The following is a 19,145-nucleotide window of genomic DNA, read 5'->3' on the forward strand; positions in this document are numbered from 1 at the left end:
CACATCTCCTGCCACTCCCCCCCCCCCACCTGCACCCCCTGCTGCCCCAGCCCGGGGCTCCCCCACACCAGTGCTGACTCCGCCGCTCCCCCCTCGCCTCCAGCCGGTCCGGCACTGGCAGGATTGCTGTAAGCAGCGGGGCTCCTGGGCCGCGCCTCAGCCCACGGTCCCTCCAGCCAGGGCTCCCGCCTCCAGGACCGGCCGGGACCAGGAGGGCAGAGCCGGGGGACCGCCCCAGCAGGGGGGTATGGAGGCAGGGCAGGGTAGCCCCAGAGGAAGCAGAGCCCCGGAGAGCGGGACGTGGGCCCCACATGGCAGCGCCCCGCCCTCTATGGCTCCGCTGCTGCTTCTGACCGCCCTGCCGCAGTTCCTGGGTGGTTCGGGCTGCTTCGCCCAGCCCCGGCTGCGGCGCTGGGGGGACAGCTGCCCTGCGGCACCTGCAGGCAGCTCCGTGTGCCCCATGGGGCGGCCACCAGCCCGAGTTCCCCCGCTCGGAGCCTGCCTGGCCCAGCCACAAGGTGCGGCACTGCTCCCCCATGGCACAAACTGCAGTGGCCCAAGGGCGCCCCTGCGCATGAGGCGCTGCTGTTGCCAGGCCCAGCTCTAGTCTTTTGCCGCCGGAAGCAAAAAAAAAAAAAGGCAGGAATGCCGCCCCTGAAAATGTGCTGCCCCAAGCACGTGCTTAGTTTGCTTGTGCCTAGAGCCGGCCCTGACATGGAGCTACACATTGGGAGCATTCAGCATTGGAAGAAGGCAAGCCATCTGATTAGTAAGCAGCCCATAACACAGGGAACACAGTACACCAATGCTCCCTATTTTTCACTGGCTGCGGATCAGGTTGCGGGTGGAGTTCAAGTTAATGGCTTTAGGACCTGGTTACTTAAGAGACTCTCTCTCTTTCCCTCTGACTCTGTCACAGTTGAGCTCAGTGGTAGTGCACAAGCTGGAACCCCCTTGAAGCACAGAGCAAAGGGCCTTCTGACAAGGCGTTCGGCTTAGGAATGTGCCTCCCCACCTTGTATTGCTAGCCTTCTGGGCACAATGGGAAACCTACCTCTTCTGCCAGGCCTTTGGAAAAGAGGTGATTTGATGGGTTGAGGAGTTGGATATAGACAGCTGGACTGAGGTTTTAGATGGCTCTTCAATTACTCTGTTGGGTTAACATTTTTATATCAAATATTGTTAGCTCTCCGCAAAGAGTGGCAGATGATAACGACAGGAGTGTATTAAAAAGGCAGCATCTGCATGACACTAAGCTGACTTATCCTTGCATGTACAGGGAAAGAGCACACCTTGCTTTGCAGGAATCTACAAATTACAATTAATTGCACTGGTATGAAAAATTTGAAGCTCTATCATCCCCTACATCTGCAATTACAATAACTGTGAGAGAGAGCTGCAAGTTAAACCCCAAACAACCCTGAAGGACCTGGTTCTGTAGTTCTACTGTACTACCAATTCAGGAGTGCTAACAAAAAAGTCTTTATACACAGCTCAAAAAGCCCTGTAAACTGAAAAGACAGACCTGTATGTTCTTTGTGGAGTCAAGCAATTTCCCAGAAAGGTTTCCAGTTTTACAGTTGGCTTTTGTACTGAAAAGAAAAGAAAGATAGTAACCTTTAAAGTGAGTGACAGCAGCCCGCAAACCTAATTCTGTGTGAAAACATATTCTATTACATATTACATCATACTATGGTGTAATTTATTGTACAATATTAGTTTCTGTTGACATGAAGTATTTTTACTTTACCAAATCAAATAACGGACAGTTTCATAATGAGAAAACATTTTTCACTAGAGAAAAATATAATTGTATTTTAATGACTTGGCCCTGGTTCTTGGGTTCAGCTGAGCAGGATTGGTGGGGACAGGAGAGGACAAAGGTGACTTTACATCAGAGCGACATCACCTGGGATTTCCCTGACAGGCAGAGAATTCCCAGATAGCCCATTAGACTGGATTTATGGCCCCTCTGCAGCACTAGAACAAAGGGGATGTAGCAGGGCTGAGAATCTGGTCCTTTATCCTGATCAGTATTATTTGCTGGATAAATATTGTGAACCAGTGGGTGGGGATGGGATGGGAGACATAACCCTCCGGTTTTAGTCCCATTTCTGCCACTGAATTGTTGTGTGAACTTTGACATGTCTCTTAACCGCTCTGTGCCTCGGTTTCCCCTTGTGTAAAACGAAGATAATATTTACTGACCTTTGTAAAAAGCTTTGAAATCTATGGATGAAAAGGGATCTCTCAGTGCTATGGACTATCATCATAATTACTATTATTGCAAATATTAGATATGACATAGACAATAAGTAAGTTATCTGGACAGAAACCTTAGAAGCTCACATGTGAGATGAGTCAATGGTGGTCACATGGCAGAGGAGCTTTTGCCGGAAGCAATTTCAATAACATATCACATGAGGAAAAAACTTAAATGGAGATGGAAGGGAAAGAATGTAGAACAATATGAGAGTGTCTGGACTATTTTATTCTTTAAAAAAATACTCCAATACCTGAAAGAATCAATATACATTTATTGTCACTATATTTGAAGCTTTAAGAAAGACACAAATAAACTGAACATAGTTGTCTACGACTATTTATTTATTTCATCCAACAGCATGTGCTGGTAGCTCATGCTTCTACTACACAAGTGCTGTCCAGCTGCAGGCACTGCATTTTGAACTTCGTTAACATTAATGTGAATATAGGCCAATGAAATTCAAATGTAAAGTTTACTGCTGGAAATGGACTGGTCACAGGTCAGAACTAGCTCTACCTCTGACCCCTCTCAGTCTGAGTGCAATCCCCACAGGCGATAGGCTTCCTGTCTTCACCACCCTGAGGTGGAATCTCATGATTCTCCCACTCTCAGACTAAGGCCCCCGGGTTTGCTCCACAGGCCCAGCTGGATTCAGCTGCACTGCAAGACTTCCCTTCAGGAGCTGTGACCAGAGTGAACCCCAAAACAACCTCTTCAAAAGAAAGCATTGTTTAATCTTGATGAAAAGAATCAAAGCATATCAAGAAAGGAGTTCTTAACACAACAAGCTGTCTTTGTGTTACCTAAATTTAGGTTGGCCTAGCTAGTCCCAGGTACCTCACTTCTGGGTCCAGGGGGACAGTCGGAACCCCCGCAGTCCCTGTGTCTCTCCCTCCTGAGCTCAGGTTTTCATTTGCTCCAAAGTTCTTGTTACAGTTTTCCCACCTGAATTCCACCTCCACTTCCCCTGAACTCACCAGGGCCAGAAGTGAACTTCAAAGGGATTGACACCTGCAGTCTCATTATCAGTGACTGGTGCTATCCGAAGCATATGGTTTCCCGCCCTATTTGTTGGCCTCTTCTGTTGGAATTAGCTCTTTTGTAATCATGTACTCACCAACACAAGCATAACCAAGCAAATAGATGAACATATAATATTCATAAAATACAGGCATCTTTCACATCCTTCACAGACTGCATGAGAGATTCTCATGTGTTTACAGTTATTTCAGAAATAGATACTAAAAGGTAAGCTCCTAAAACCATCTACATTTTCAGAAGTGCTGAGTACCCAGCAGCTCTCATTGACTTTGGGTTATGAGGTCTGCTTCCCCACAGTCACACAGCATGTCAGCAGCAGGGCTGGGAACAGAAGGCAGAACTTCTGACGCCCATCCTGTGCTCTAACCACTAAGCCGTCGTTCCTCCTCACAATAGAAACTATGTAACTTTACAAAGAGAGGAACTTCCAAATGAGACAAAAGCATGGACGCAGGAGAACTTTACGTCACTACTGTCTTTCCCAGCTTTGTATCTCGATATTTTGTAAACAGTCTAGAACTAGGCACACATTTTTAGCCAAAATGTTTTGTTTCACTGAAAAATGCAGATTTGAGTCTACCTCATATTCATGTCAAATTTACCAATTGTTTCAGTCAAGCTCCACTTCACCCACAAGCCCTCCCCTCCCGCAAAAAACCAAAACAACTGGAAACATTTCATTTTGATTTTTTCAATTTGAAATGACTTAATTTTGAAATTTACTTCAATTTTATTTTTAACATTTTTTAATATTTTTTTTTAAAGTTTGAAAACTGAACATTTGGGTTGACCTGAACATATTTTTAGACATTTTGGTTCACCAAAAATTGGGAAAAAAAATGTTTTTGAAACAGCCATCTAACTGAAAAATAAATCAGTTATTCACTCAGCTTTCAAACAGTCTGACTCAATTTCATTTGGTTCATTTTCATTTAACAATATGGAGCATTGGATCTAATTTATGCTATCGGCCAACATACCTGTGATAAGTATCAGTCTTGTGTCTGATGAAGTGGGCATTAACCCACGAAAGCTTATGCTCCAATACTTCTGTTAGTCTTAAAGATGCCACAGGACCCTCTGTTGCTTTATACCTGCGATGTGATTGATCCTGCACTGCCTTTTGTAGTCAGGATTGTAAAAAATCTGAATAGCAGAATTTTACTCCTACCTTGCACAGAGGTGAGTGATTACCCAAGGGGCAAGGCAGTTGAGAATCAGGGCCTTTTTCTGTAATATACTACTTGGAAACAGTGTGGATTTATATCTGTCAATGGTGAAAGTAAAGAATGTAATAATGACAGGTTTCAGAGTAGCAGCCTTGTTAGTCTGTATCCACAAAAAGAACAGGAGTACTTGTGGCACCTTAGAGACTAACAAATTTATTAGAGCATAAGCTTTTGTGGGTAAGGTGCCACAAGTACTCTGTTCTTTTTGTAAAGAATGTAGGTTGTGATGCAAAGTGCTGCAGGTGAATACATGAAATTCACATTTTCTGCTACTAGAGTCAGCCATGGATAAGTTTAGTTTCCCCATTCCATTCTAGGTATTAAAGAAGAAAGACATACAAAGAGAAAAATAAAAGGAACGTGCTTTTTTAGGATAATACATTACTGCTAAAATCCACCGGCTCCACCCTCTGCTGAAGACCTACTGAAGACTTCAGCTGAGTCAATAAAGTCCTTTCAAATAGTTTCTATTCTTTTGCAAGCAGTAACCCAACGCTCTAAGCAGCATATCCCATTACACAGGACCAGACTGTAACTTCCAATTTTTTTTATCAACAGGAGCAATTAGGCATTTGCTATGTACCTTTTTTTTTTTTTTAATGAAAGCTGTATGTAAACCCATCCCAGAGTTGCAAGTGTCACATTGTCTTTCGTCAGTTCATCAATGTTAATTGGTCTGATCTGGAACCACTGAAATCCTTTGTTAGACAAATACTTTGAGCCTCCCTGAACTCAGGGGTTTCCTCCCAATGTTCCCATCAGGTCTGAATATAGACAAGATTTTTAAAATAAACCTTACACTTCATTGGATGCTCACATAGACTAGTCATGTTCTAGAGGGGACTAGTGGACTATTGCAATAAAATTTTCAAATGGCTTCTTATTACTGCATGTGCAAACTACAAATTACTCCATGAAGACTGGGCAGTTACACATGCAAGTACATATTTGTACAAGTGAAATGTGCATGAAACCAAGCTGAGCCTTTTGTTAATTTGACCCAACAGTCTTTCCTTAGCATGTTTGTTCCTCCAGTCTTGCTGTTACTGGCATCTTGATCATTCGGGCAGTATTTAGGAGAACCTGACATGCTCATCAAACCTGTAGGATGTAATTAACCTCACTTAGGAGAGCTGACAGCTCAGTGTGCTTTAGGCATAACTCAATAGTGATAAGAAAAGCAAGCCTTTGATTTTGTTACTTGTCTTACTCTAAAGCAGGCTTCTCTCTGATGCTTTAATATAAAAAAAAAATCTTGAGCTCAAAAAACTAGAGCTTGTTAGAAAATGGAAGACATTTTCCACTGATTTCTTTTCCACTGGGGGAGGGAGGAGGGTAGAGGTGCGAGCTCCAGATGACCCTTTTGAAATTTTCCAAGTGACTCTGCCATCAACAATGAGGTAACTTCTTAAAACAAGTCATACTACCTGCACTTATAGATATGGTTAATTCATAGACTTGGTCATTAATAACAAAGTATAATATTACTATTCTAGAAAATATTGCACTTATTATTGACCACTGACCAGAGAGTTGGGTGTGAAGGGGGCTCTGCTTTTCTCTATTAATAATATATAAACCAGATTTCTGTAATATCACACAAGGAAAAAATGTAATTTAACCAGCTCTCATCATCACCTTTCACCAGCAGTATAGTTGCTGTGGTTTGTTAGAGGGGATTACTTATCAACTTTTGTCACATCTATAAAAAAAAGAAGCCCTTTTCCCCCTTGACTGTTATATCGCTCTTTTTCCAAAAGGGGCAATATTTATATTGCACTTGATATATTTCAAGATTCAAGGGAGAGGATAAACTTGGCCAGCAAGTCTCCACAAATGGTTCATCACCCTTGCAACTGGTTGGCAAATTGCCATACTGTTCCCTTCGCAGTGAAAAGTAACTTGCTTTGGAGCAAGTCATTGTGTTTGCCTCCTTCTTCACAGGAGGGAATCAAGAACTCTGAACAAGAAGAATCAGAGTAGTTACCCTCTATAGCTGCATACATCAAAGGTAGTAGTACTTAATGATGCATAGAGGTACAAATAGTAAATTTCATAAGAACCCAAGAATGTCCATGCTGGATCAGACCAATGGTTCATCTAGCCCACTATCTTGTTGTGACATTATCTGATTAAAATATGACCATATAGATCATTGTTGCAACTACTGTTATATATTTGCAACAATCTTGTATAAAATGTGGCATGTAAGATGTCTATGAAAAGATTATGATTTGCTGGTTATGATTATGTGATCTGTCTGCATGTATCACTTTTGTATTTGAAGTTCTGAATATTGGCTCTATGCCTGAATTTCAAATGTTTGCTCTTGGGGTAACACCTATGAAGTAGTTAGCCAGAACATCTTGGAGGGACTATTCAAATTGAGTGGCCCATCAAAAGGACACTTAACTCACAATGGACTGTGGGAGACGCCCATCTACCCTGAGTGGACTGTCATGTAAACGTGCTGTTTGGAGTATAGGTAATGGCTTCCTGCAATGACTGAGCAAGATTGGGCATGGACATGTGACTCACCCATGTGACCCCAAACTCACAACTTTTACCTGTAATTTTCCACTACCTGTCTTGAAGTTTTTTGTTTGAACAATGGGTTTCCTTCCACATGGCAGAAGCTATAAAAGGCCATGGAAACCCCTCTTTCCTGCTCCAACTTCTGGAATATGGACCTATACTAATGGGAGGTTTTAACCAAGGGATTGAGGTCCTTCCAATGATTTGGAAGCAACCAGAGACTTATCAAGCCAGCAGTTTATTCCATCACTGCTACAAGCCTGAACCACGAACTTTGCAATTACTGTATGTATTTCATTCCTTTAGCCAATTTTAACTCTCACCTTTCTTTCTTTCTATGATTAAACCTAGATTTTAGATACTAAAAGATTGGCATCAGCATGATTTTTGGGTCAGATCTAAATTATATATTGACCTGGCTGTGTGGCTGGTCCTCTGGGATCAGAAGAACCTTTTAGTTGATGAGACTGGTTGTAAAGAACCACTCACCTTTAAATTCAGTGTTTTCAGTGGTAATACAAGGACTGGAATGCCGAAGGAAACTGCTTTTATGACTTCTTGTTAGCCAATGTGGTGAAGCTGAAGTTTACTTTTGCTGCTGGTTTCTTATATCCTCTGGGGGATTAGCCACCAGTCTTGGGGTGTATCTGCTCTATTTCTCAGCAGTCTGTCCTGAATTTGGCCTCCTCAGTTGTGACCCACTGAGGCACGGTTACACTTGTCTTCCCACAGTGACCAGTGCCAAGTGCTTCAGAGGGAATGAACAGAACAGGCTAATTAATTAATCATTTTTGTTGCCCTTCTCTGTATCTTTGTCAATTCTCATATCTTTTTTGAGATGGGGCGACCAGAACTGTATGCAGTATTCAAGATGTGAACGTACTATGGATATATATAGTGGCATTATGATATTTTCTTGTCTTGTTATCAATCCCTTTCCTAATGGGTCCTAACATTGTTAGAGTTTTTGACTGCTGCTGCACATTGAGCTGATGTTTCAGAGAACTATCCACGAAGACTCTAAGATCTCTTTCTTGAGTGGTTACAGCTAATTTAGACCACATCATTTTGTGTATATAGTTGGGTTTATATTTTCCAATGTGGATTACTTTGCACTTATCAACACTGAATATCATCTGCCATTTTGTTGTCCAGTCACCCAGTTTTGTAAGATCCCTTTATAACCCTTTGCAGTCAGCTTTGGCCTTAACTATCTTGGGAAATTTTGGATCATCTGCAAATTTTGCCTCCTCAGTGTTCACCCCCTTTTCCAAATCATTTATGAATATATTGAAAAGTACAGGTGCCAGTACAGTTCCTTGTGGGAACCCCACTATTTACCTTTCTCCATTGTGAGAATTGACATTTATTCCTACCCTTTGTTTCCTATGTTTTAACCAGTTACTGATCCATGAGAGGACCTTTCCTTTTATCCCATGACTACTTACTTTGCTTAAGAATCTTTGGGGTGGGACCTTGTCAAAGGCTTTCTGAAGGTCCAAGAATGCTATATCAATTGTATCACCTTTGTCCACATGCTTGTTGACTCCCTCAAAGAAGTCTAACAGATTAGTGAGGCATTATTTTCCTTTACAAAAGCTGAATTGACTCTTCCCCAACAAACTGGGTTCAATTGGAATAATTCTGTTCTTTCCTATCATTTTGACCAATTTGCCTGGAACTGAAGATAGGCTTACTAGGTTTCCAGGATTGCCTCTGCAGCCCTTTTTAAAAATCAGCATTACATTAGCTATCTTCTAGACATCTGGTACAGAGGTTGATTTAAGCGATAGATTATATAGCACAGTTAGTAGTTCTGCAGTTTCATAGTTCAGTTCCTTTAAACCTCTTGGTTGAACACCACTGATGACTTATTAGTCTTTAATTTATCAGTGTGTTCCAAAACCATGGGCAGGGATGGTGTCCCTAGTCTGTGTTTGCCAGAAGCTGGGAATGGGCAACAGGGAAAGGATCACTTGATGATTACCTGTTCTGTTCATTCCCTCTGGGGCACCTGGCATTGGCCACTGTCAGCAGACAGGATACTGTGCAAGATGGACCTTTGGTATGACCCAGTATGGCTGTTCTTATGTTTTTATGTTCTCCACTACTGAATCTGGGACAGTTCCTCAGACTCATCACCTAAGCAGACTGGCTCAGGTGTGGGAATCTCCCTCATACTCTCTGCAGTGAAGACCAATGCAAAGAATTCATTCAGCTTCTCTGCAACAGCCGTCTTCCTTGAGTGCTCCTCTGATTGCTTGGCAGGCTTCCTGCTTCTGATGTACTTAAGCACTCTTTTGCTGTTAGTTTTTTGTGTCTTTTGCTAGTGCTGTTCAAATTTTTTTTTTGGCCTGACTAATTACCCTTTTATACATGACTTGCCAGAGTTTATGTTCCCTTCTATTTTCCTCAGTAGGATTTGACTTCCAATTTTTAAATGATGCCTTTTTGCCTCTGACCACCTCTTTCACTCTAATGTTTAGCCACGGTCGCGTTTTTTTGGTCCTCTTACTGGTTGTTTTGATTTGGGATACACATTTAGTTTGATTTATGGTGTTTTTAAATAGTTTCCATGTAGCATTCAGCTGTTTCACTCTTGTGACTATCCCTTTTAATTTACAGTTAAATAGTTTCCTCTTTTCTGTGTAGTTCCCTTTTTGGAAGTTAAATGCTATTGTGGTGGGTTTCTTTGGTAATTCCCCCCCCACCCATGAAGGATGCTAAATTTAATTACATTAGGTTGCTATTGCCAAGTGGTTCAAGTATATTCACTTCTTTGACCAGATCCTGTGCTCCACTGAGGACTAAACCAAGAATTTCTTCTCCTATTGTGGGTTCAAGGACTAGCTGCTCCAAGACGCAGTCATTAATGATGTTCAGTCAACTAAATTATCTTTGCTTTACTTCCATGTAATCCCATTTACTTCAGCAGGGGCTGTATGGGATATAATAAGAGAATTATTTGGCCCAAGTAACTCAATTTAATATGGCTTGGTTCTTGAATACCTGGAAACCCAAGATTTGTATCTGTGCCACATACAAGACATTGTCAAGTCTTTATTCTCTGACATGACCAGGATAAATGCTTGTCTGTAGCAGAAAACCAATAACTTGCTTCCCCCCCAAAAAGGGGAGAAAAAGAAAGAAAAATATTTCTTTAAACTGCTGATGCACTATGACCTTGTGTCATATTGTATTAGGGAACTTTCCATAAGCCACTTCTTCATGCATGTTAGATCCAGTCTGCAATAGGCTTGGAACTAGAATGGGTCACATACTTCAGAGCATTGATTTCAGTTCCATGTGGCTTTTCAGTATGACCCAGTTTGTACCCCTGAGTCCTGACACGGACAGGCATTTGTGGCATAAATATTTGGGGAATGGCTGGTCTTTGTACACATATCCATGTGAGTACTTGTGTGCAAAGAAGAGTAAGCAGAGCCAGATGGTTATTTGAAAGTTGATTTAGAATGTAATAAGTGATTGACTCAGCTATCTTTTGAATACCCAGCGGGGATGGAGCAGCATGTCATTGCTGGGACTGAACTGAATCCCTCCAAACTCTTATCTTACTGTGAGGGTTTCTTTTGGGTCTTATGATCCCTCAATTGTGGCCCAAACCTGCTCTCAACCAAATCAAAGGAAAAACTCCTACTAACTTGAATGATGCAGGATCAAATGCTGTCTGCTCTAGCATTTAAGCACCTGGTAGCTAGAAGGAAAGCAACCAATCACTGTATTCCAGGAGGCTTTATAATTTTTCTACCACCTGCCTGCCGTTTATGATAACTGCAGAATATAAAATTATGATATGTGGACTTATATTTATTATGTTTTTCTCTACACTCAGTATAACCCACTGAAGTTTTAAATATCTTTTCAGATTTTAGCAGTGAATATGGGTGTGATCATTTACATTCATGAAATTTTAGACTCCCCTCTGTGAGAGGTATTTGTATGGGCCCCTTTATGTGAACACCTCACAGTCTTTGCATGTTCATCCTCACAACACTCCTGTATAGTCAGAAAGTGCTATTCCCACTGCCCCAACTCAACACATGGGGAACTGAGGCACACAGAGAGCATAATGACTTGCCCAAGGTCACACACAAAGTCTGTGGCAGAACAATGACTTGAACAAAGTCTCCCAATGCCTAGGTTAGTTCCCTAGCCACTAGACAATCCTTCTCTCTTAGGACAGAGTTACAGTGATCAGAACTAGCTCAAGAAGGTTTTTGTGGGGTCTGGAGAGAACAAAATCTTCAAGGGACAGCCTTTGTTCTTGCCAGAGCAGACTATCATAATAGGAATGATCCCAAAAGGCTGGGAAAATGTATTTTATAGGAGACTTAGTAAGTGGTTAAACACAGGTACGAACACTTCATCAAGTTAAAACAAGATGATGCTGTTACTAATGCCTGAGGCATTTCAGCTGGACCAAGAGAGTCATGTAAATGTGACAATTAAAGAAGCTGATATTAAGGAAGAACAACACTTTAATTTTAAAAGGAGAAAGTATCACCATAGAACATAATTTGTAAACAATGCACGTAGATAACATGATTTAAAACCATAGTGTGACTTTTCTGTAGCCCATGCTTTTCTTAATAAATATAAGACCAGGTGTCACAATTTTTTATTCTATAGTTCTCATAAACAGCAGGCAGTTGGTAGAAAAAGTCTAGCCTCCTGGAATACAGTGATTGGATGCTTTCCTTCAAGTTACAGGACCCAGATGAGAGACCATAAGACCCAAAAGAAACCCTCATGCTTCTCATAACTAAAGAGCCTGATTCTCCATTCCCTTGCACTGTGTATAATCATTTTCACCTGTAAAAAGTGGGCTTAAACAGTAGGGCAGCATTTGACATTCATTTTGCATTGGTGTGAATAGACAGCACAAGATGCAAGGTGGTGGAGACTGAGTAGCTAACTGCTACTGCAATATTTATAACAAAACACATACTGGCTGGTTATTTCTAGAATTCCAAAGCTTCTTAGAACTGCTCTATTGATAACATGTTGGCATTGCAAGAACCACTGCTTTATATTATAATGGCACCTGGAGAACTGTTCCCTTGCTATCATAGGAATACCACAAGGGCAGCATACGTACACAACAGAATCTCAAAATGCACCTAATCTTGAACTGAACAATCACTGAAACAGAGAAATCCCAGACTGGGCAGAATCTGGGGCATATGGTTTAGTTTCAAACCAATACAGAATTTTTTTTTCCCCCTCCACGAAATGAAAAACTGAAAAGATGTTGTTCAACCTTTCAAATGTTGACACAAAACAATGTTTTCCAAACACAATGTCCATTCAAATCAAAATGTCAAAACAGTTTGTCATAGGCTAGCCCTGCCTGGGTACCCTCCACTAGCAGGTGAAACAGAACAGGTGCATCTGCCTCGTTTTCCCTCCTTCAGAGTCCCCAGTTGCTTCACAGCAATTTTCTTGCCTAATAATATCTCTGCTCAGGGCTGGTTTATTACCAAAAACCTAGTGCAAATCATCCATAATAAAATTTCTCAAACATAATCCATTAACACACATTGTGCAGGTACTCCTTAAAATCACACATCCTCTTGTCCGTCGACATAGCAGACACCACATTCAGGCATCTTTCACCATATCTAGCTCTATGTCAAGCCTCTTCTGTCCTCCTGCCAGGCCAGCCATCCCAGCCCTTCCAAATAGAGTGCAACCCTGTTCTTCCTAGTGGGAACCCCCAAAGCCTCTCTGCTGGGAGATCATTCTTACCAGGGGAGCATCCCTCACTCTCTCTGGCCCTCCTGTTCCTCTGGGTCCAGCGCTATAGCATGGACATGTCTGCTGTTCCCCTGCCTTTATCTTACTCCAGCCCTCAGCTTCAGATCTCCCATTTCAAGTTATCAGGCAAGTCTCTCTGTTGCTCTCCAGCCTTCAGTCTTCTCTGGCCCTGGCTTGGGGAGATCAGCTAGCCAATCCCTCTTGCTGCTCTCCTGCCTTCAGCCCTCACCTAGGAAACACCTACAGTTTCCTGGCTCTAGCAGCCAATCTTTCACTTCCAGCCAGCTCTCACCTGCCCTTCTCCTGACTGATTCAGGTAACTCTCACTCACCAGGTATCTCTTCTCGCTAAGGCCCAGGTCCTCTCTTTTAAGCCCAACTGAGGTCAGTCAATGAGTTACAAATGCCCCGGCCTCCTCCCTCTTAAAGAGCCAAAGACAGTTCATTTCAAAAGTGTCAACATGGACTTATTTTAAAAAATCAGCTGAAACTATTTGCCAAATTCAGCCTGAATTTGTGAATAGCTTTTTGAAGCCCTGAAGAATGCATTTAACAGCAACCTTTACATTTGCTGCAAAAAAAAATTAATAATCACCCAGCTCTATTCTTAAACTTCATTTTAAATTTAGAGGCATATGTAATTGCTTGTCCCAAATAAAATCTGGCAAAACATCTCAGCTGACTACAAGGAATACATGATTTAAATTCTGACTGTTCACAGAGAAATTGGAAAGTATGTTGGGGAGAAGAATTCTAAGAGGTAAATTATCTCCAGAGAAGCACTGCCAAAATTGCTCGTCTATTGCCAATGGTGTTACTATTGCTAAGGGTGTTATCAGTTTAATTTTTTTTCCATTCAGAGCTAGATAAGAGTTATGGGAATAAGCTGAAATTAGTCATGCTCATCCCTCACAGAATGGAATGAGTGCCCTTTTTCCAAGAGATATAGCCATGAAATCTCACAGGTTCTCAGATATTACTTCTGTTTGCTTAAATTGTCATAAATGTGGAAGAGAAGTATGAAATGGGCTACTGAATAATCCACAGCTGCATAATCCACCTATCACAACCATGAGAAGAAAATATTAGAAGTACTTGTCCTCTGTGCTCCACCTGGGAAGACCTATGAATGTTTCCAAAGCCTGTCTAGCTAAAAGGAAGTTATACTATGGATTCCAGTCCCTTGAAAGTTTGGCCGGGAGAGTGACAAGGAGTTTGGAACACCACCACAGTGCCTCTTTTGTGTCACTGTGTCACATCTCATTGTATATGGCCACACCCTATAATTATGTCTTTTGATACTTTTCTGAGTTATTGGGAAAGTTATGGAATATTAGGAAACACTTTTTCACTAAGAGGGTGGTGGAGCACTGGAATGGGTTACCTAGGGAGGTAGTGGAATCTCCATACTTAGAGGTTTTTAAGGGTTGGATTGACAAAGCCTCAGCTGAGATGATTTAGTTGGTATTGGTCCTGCTTTGAGCAGGGGGTTGGACTAAATACCTCCTGAGGTCTCTTCCAACCCTAATATTCTATGATTTCATGAGTTACTTCAATACTGCATCTTGGCAGGAGGTAGACTAGATGACCCTTGCGTTCCCTTCTAACCTTATAATTCTAATAAACAGCTGGATTAAAGGATAGTCTCAGTAGAAATAGAGATTTGGCAGTTCCAGGTTTTGACTCCTACCCTCAGCCACCTAATTTGATGATCAAAGAGGGTGATCTGCCAGAAAGGAAGTGATTGGGGAGGAAGCTAGAGGACAAGAAGCCAAGCCATTGGAACTAGGCAGCCTGCTCACATAACATACTGATGATTAGAAATAAAGGGGAGGATGGAGATGAGCTGACAGCTAGAAGGAGGAGGGTGTGTGTGTCTGTCTATCACTTTTGTATATGGGAAACCCCAGTGTACTTGAATGAAGAAAGGAAGAAGTCAGAGGAGAGTGTAACTGATGTTAAAAGAGGGGAGGAATTTGGGAAGGAGGAAGGGAGGTTAGGAGGTTGACAAATCAAGGTGTCTGACATCTGGAGTAGCTTGGAGATTTCAAAGTAGGGTACAGGATTGAAAGAGGGGAGAAGGGTGAAGGAGGGAAGCAAAGAGTGGCGAGTTCCTGCCAGATTCCATTGCTTTTATTTAGTATTTCATCATTTATGTTACAGTGGCCACAGTCGGTATGGGGTCCCCATTGTGCTTGCTGCTGTATAGGAAAATACAGTCCCTGCTCCAAAGGGCTTTCAGACCTAAAGCCAGAGTGTCAAATATCAAGTATGGGCCAGTCCCAGGATCAGGTCCCAGAACACTTTCTTCTAGCCCTCAGCTCCTTCCCCACACTTCAAAGTCGTTGGCCACAGCTCTGCACTTCGAAAAGGGTGGAGGTCTGAGTGGAAGAAACTGAGGGGTGACACTCATGCCTGAGGGGGCAAAAGCAAGTGAGCTTTCTCCTGGCTCTTCCTGAGCAGCAGCTGCAATCACCAGGACCCAAAGCCTAGTCTTGGAAAGGACAGTTCTCAGCCTCTCTCCTCTTCCTGGCTTCTGAGCCCCATAGTAACAGGCATGCGTGAGAGCAGGTGCCTCTCTTCCCTCTCACTGTTTCCTTCTGCTCTGCAGGGTAGCCTCAGAAGAGAGTCTCCTCCTCGCATCTACTCACACCACTGAGCCCTGCAACACCAGAGCCCAGAGGGGCATTGAGGTCCCAAGATAGGGAGCAATGTGCCCAAAAAGTTGATGGTGATGGGGGAGTACCCCCTGGAAAGGGAGTGCGCAAGTGGGATCAATAAGAGTGCGAGAGGACTGGTGAGGGGAAGCATGCCCCTGAAGGGGACGAGAGAGAGGGATGAAGGTGAGTGTCCAAAAGGAGGTAAGGGTACAGTGTGAACGTGAAATTTGCCTCTTGATGGTAAAGTTTTTACCTCTGACCCATGGATTCGGGGAAAAAAAGGTAATTTGGCCCTTGCTAAAGAAAGTTTACACTCCTGGTCTATAGAGGCAAAGAATGTACCAAAGAGATCAAACATGCATGTAAACTGAACAGGGACTGGCAGGCACACACCAAGTTAGTGCTCTGTCTTTATTTAAGAAGATGAGGATGGGAGAGAGGTGGAGGAGGGAGAGAGTTTGAGGTGGGAAAGAGCTACCGAAGATGCAAGACCAGAGAGTGGATAGGAGAGGAGAAGTAGGACCGAGTAGAAAAAAGAAGGCAGAAGATCAAGCAAAGTTATCATGAAGGCAAGTTGCAAGTTCACAGCTTAGCAAAAGTGAGAGCAGGAGGATGAAGAGAGAGGCAAGGCCGGGGATTGATGGGCAAAGAGAGATGGGTGAGGGGAGCAAAGTGACCAAATGTAGAAGAGAGAGCAGAGTTAGGTATAGTAAACAAGGAGGCAATAGATTAGTGGGCAGTCTGCTCATGTGCAGCAGCTGACGAACCCAACAGAGTATGGGGACAACCCCCGTGTGTGTGTGTGTGAGAGAGAGAGAGAGAGTGTGTCCACACTCGTGTGTGTATGCATGAGTCGGGTGGTGTCACTTGAGCTCAGACAGCCCTCTTCAGGTGCCAGTATCTTTGATTTCTGGACTCAAGATCAGTTGAGTAAGTTGCACAAAATCAATGTGGGCCAACTTCCATATATGGCTTTGGGAATGTGTCTGTGCTCAACATCAGCCCAAGAGGTGGAGTTGCCTGTGCCTCAGGTACAATAGCTATGGGCACAGTGCAATGGTAGTTTCTGCTTCTGATTGCATTCAGCAGTGAAACAGGGAAAGTCTCGGAGCCTGAGGTCAAATTTTGCTAAATAGAACTGTTAGGAAAGTCAGCAATCCTTAAACAAATATCTTTCATAAACATAGTGCTGTTTGGACTGCATTGCTGGGAGCACATGTGAACAGTGTTGTGATTAGCTCATATTTGTCTTCCAGAGAGTCAAACAGATCTATGCTATATGGACCTGATCCTGCAAAGTGCTGAGCATCCTCCACTCAGGATTAGTACCTCCCAAAGGCACCTGGCGCCTGACCTTGCACCATCAGGTCCAGGTAGTACAGATCTGTTTGACTAAACAGTTGGAATAAACAGACTTGAAAATGCGTATTTTCAAGAAAATCAACAAAAATACTGCTCTCTTCAAATGGGAGGGTGGGGGGAGTTGTAAATAATGTAAATCACTGGGACTACTCACATAATGTGGATTTGCAGGGTGGAGCCTTAGATTGTAAACTCTTTAAGGGAGGTATAGCATAGGATGGTATTTTAGGAACATAGGGACTGGTATGCCAGATCTGTCCAGTGGACAAGCTAGTCCAGCAGCCCACCAGCGTAGATTATAGTGGCATTCAGTTGTGAGGGTTTGGGTATGTCCGCCGTATCAGCGGGTAGCGATCGATTTATTGGGGATTGATATATCATGTCTCGTTAAGACGCGATATATCAATCCCCGAATGCGCTCTCCATCGACTCCGGAACTCCACCGGAGCGAGCAGCGGTAGTGGAGTCCACGGGGGAGCCGCAGCCGTCGATCCCGTGCCATGAGGACCCAAGGTAAATCGATCTAAGATATTTCGACTTCAGCTACACTATTCACGTAGCTGAAGTTGCATATCTTAGATTTATCCCCCCGCCCCAAGTGTAGACCAGCCCTTAATGTAGACAATCCTCTTTCATCCACTCTCTGCTCCATCACTACATGCCAGTCAGTTAGTCTCCCAAGTCAGGCATACTTATCAACCAAATCTCTATTCCAGGCCACAGGAAAATCTGCTAGGCATTCTAATTTAGTCACACCAATTTGATTGTTAGCTCAGGTCAGCTGAGGTATGACTGGCTGTAAATAACACACTACTACAAGCTGTTACATTCTTTACTTGAAGAGCAGTAGTACTCAGGAAGGAGCACATTCATCACACTTCCTGAGCCCTTCAGACATGGTGACCTGAGTGCATTTCCCAGGGATGGTAAAGTGATCCTCTCTTTTGCACACTGATTTCTGCATAGCCCTTTCCTTGCATGCTTTATTGCACAATCAGGCAGGATCCAGGTTACAGAGTTCTCAGAAGAAAATCAATATTTTGTAGGCTAAATGGTAGGAGAGAAGAACCCTGGCACTTAGAGGGGTCGGCAGGGNGTGAATGGAGAGCTGCACTGTGAGTAGGGATACCATATTTTAACATTAAAAAAATAGGACACTCCACAGGAAGGATAGCCCCACCCTGCCACCATCCACTCCCTTCAACTGCCCCCCACAGAAACCCCAACCCATCCAACCCCCCTGCTCCCTGTCCCCTGATTACCCCTGCCCCTAACTGCCCCCCAGGACTCCACCCCCTATCTAAGCGCCGCTGCTCCTTGTCCCCTGATTGCCCCCTCCCAGGATCCCTGCCCTTAACTGCCCCTTGGGACCCCACCCCACTATCTAAGCCTCCCTTCTCCTTGTCCCCAACTGCCCCCTCCTGAGACCCCCCCAACTTCCGTCCTAGGACCCCACCCCCTACCTGTCCCCTGACAAACCCCCGGGACTCCCAACCACTGCCTGTTCCCTGACTGTCCCCCCAAATCCCTGACCCATCTAACCCCCACTTCTTCCTGTCCCTGACTGCCCCCCTGAACCTCCGCCCCATTCAACCCCCCAGCCCCATTACCGTGCCACTCAGATCAGCATGTCTGGCTCCACGCAGCACCAGACACACTGCTGCATACATGATGCCGTGCTCCCCCGCGGAGCTACAGCCCCCCCACAGCACCTGCCTTCCAGATTTGAACACCTCAAAATTCAGGAGTGCTCAAGTTCAATTTGGGCAGCTGTTACTTCATTTCTCCCAAATCAAATATACTGATCCACTGTAACTTGCTGTAGAAAAAGTAGGATAAAATTGAGCAAGAAATGCTTCCCAATGGTTATTAGGACTGGAATTGCTATTTTCAACAGCCATTGCCTTGTTTGTTTGTTTGTTTGTTTGTTTGTTTGTTTGTTTGTAAGGAAGACAGTGATATTGCATTGGCAAATTCCCCATAGAAAGAAAGAGTAGAACAAAAGAATAATAAAGGCACCTCAACTTTTCCTCGTTTATGTAGGACAGTCTTATAATATGCATCCAGATATCCTCCAATCACACAAGCTGAAAATTGTTCCACTTTACTGCAGTTCTGTAACCATATGGGAACCAATCCTGTCTGTGTTCTGTGCACATCTAAAATTCCTGCTGAATGACCTGCCGTTGGAGCGAGTTACCAGTGACCCAGGGCTGCGGTGGAAGGAGGGTGCAGGTGTGTGTGTGGGGGAGAGAGCCCCAGCCCCGGGCTCTCT

At 43.5% G+C, this 19,145-nt stretch overlaps 1 long non-coding RNA gene across 1 annotated transcript in view; it reads right to left on the reverse strand.

Annotated features, from left to right (window-relative positions):
• LOC117878808 overlaps positions 1–19,145 on the reverse strand; it is a 151,463-nt gene that overhangs the window by 62,466 nt on the left and 69,852 nt on the right. The window contains exon 3 of the long non-coding RNA XR_004646102.1: positions 1,526–1,592. This is a non-coding gene — a long non-coding RNA (uncharacterized LOC117878808). The remainder of the gene's footprint in view (positions 1–1,525; positions 1,593–19,145) is intronic.

The sequence above is a fragment of the Trachemys scripta genome, chromosome 6, assembly GCF_013100865.1.
Source record: "Trachemys scripta elegans isolate TJP31775 chromosome 6, CAS_Tse_1.0, whole genome shotgun sequence".
Lineage (NCBI taxonomy): Eukaryota > Metazoa > Chordata > Testudines > Emydidae > Trachemys > Trachemys scripta.